This window comes from Myotis davidii, unplaced genomic scaffold (genome assembly GCF_000327345.1).
Source record: "Myotis davidii unplaced genomic scaffold, ASM32734v1 scaffold327, whole genome shotgun sequence".
Classification (NCBI taxonomy): Eukaryota; Metazoa; Chordata; class Mammalia; order Chiroptera; family Vespertilionidae; genus Myotis; species Myotis davidii.
The window spans coordinates 1,316,659-1,317,263 of NW_006298628.1; positions in this window are offsets into that span (position 1 = coordinate 1,316,659).

Sequence of the window (605 nt, forward strand, 5' to 3'; positions counted from 1 at the left end):
CATATTTTTTCCTTAAATATATTGTATAGAAAATCTTACTTAAAAAAAAATTTTTTTTATTGATTTCAGAAAAGAAGGGAGAGGAAGAGAGAGATAGAAACATCAATAATGTGAGAGAATCATTGATCAGCTGCCTCCTGCACGCCACTTACTACTGAGGATAGAGCCCGCAAACCAGGCATGTGCCCTGCCTGGGAATGGAACCACAACTTCCACATTCATAGGTTGACGCTCAACCACTGAGCCATGCCAGCCGGGCATTAGTTCCTTCGTGTATGTGCCCTGAAAGGAGATCGAACCCACACAAGGCTGGTGGGGGTGTCAGGACAACGTTCTAACCGATTGTATCTAGAATACATAAAGAACTCTGAAAACTCAACAGTAATAAAACAAACAATCCAACCGGAAATAGGACAAAAGCCATGAAGAGGCAGTTCACCAAAGAGGATGGATAGTTGGCAAGAAAGCACATGAGCCAAACCGGTTTGGCTCAGTGGATAGAGCGTCGGCCTGCAGACTGAAAGGTCCCAGGTTCGATTCCAGTCAAGGGCATGTACCTTGGTTGTGGGCACATCCCCAGTAGGAGGTGTGCAGGAGGCAGCTGG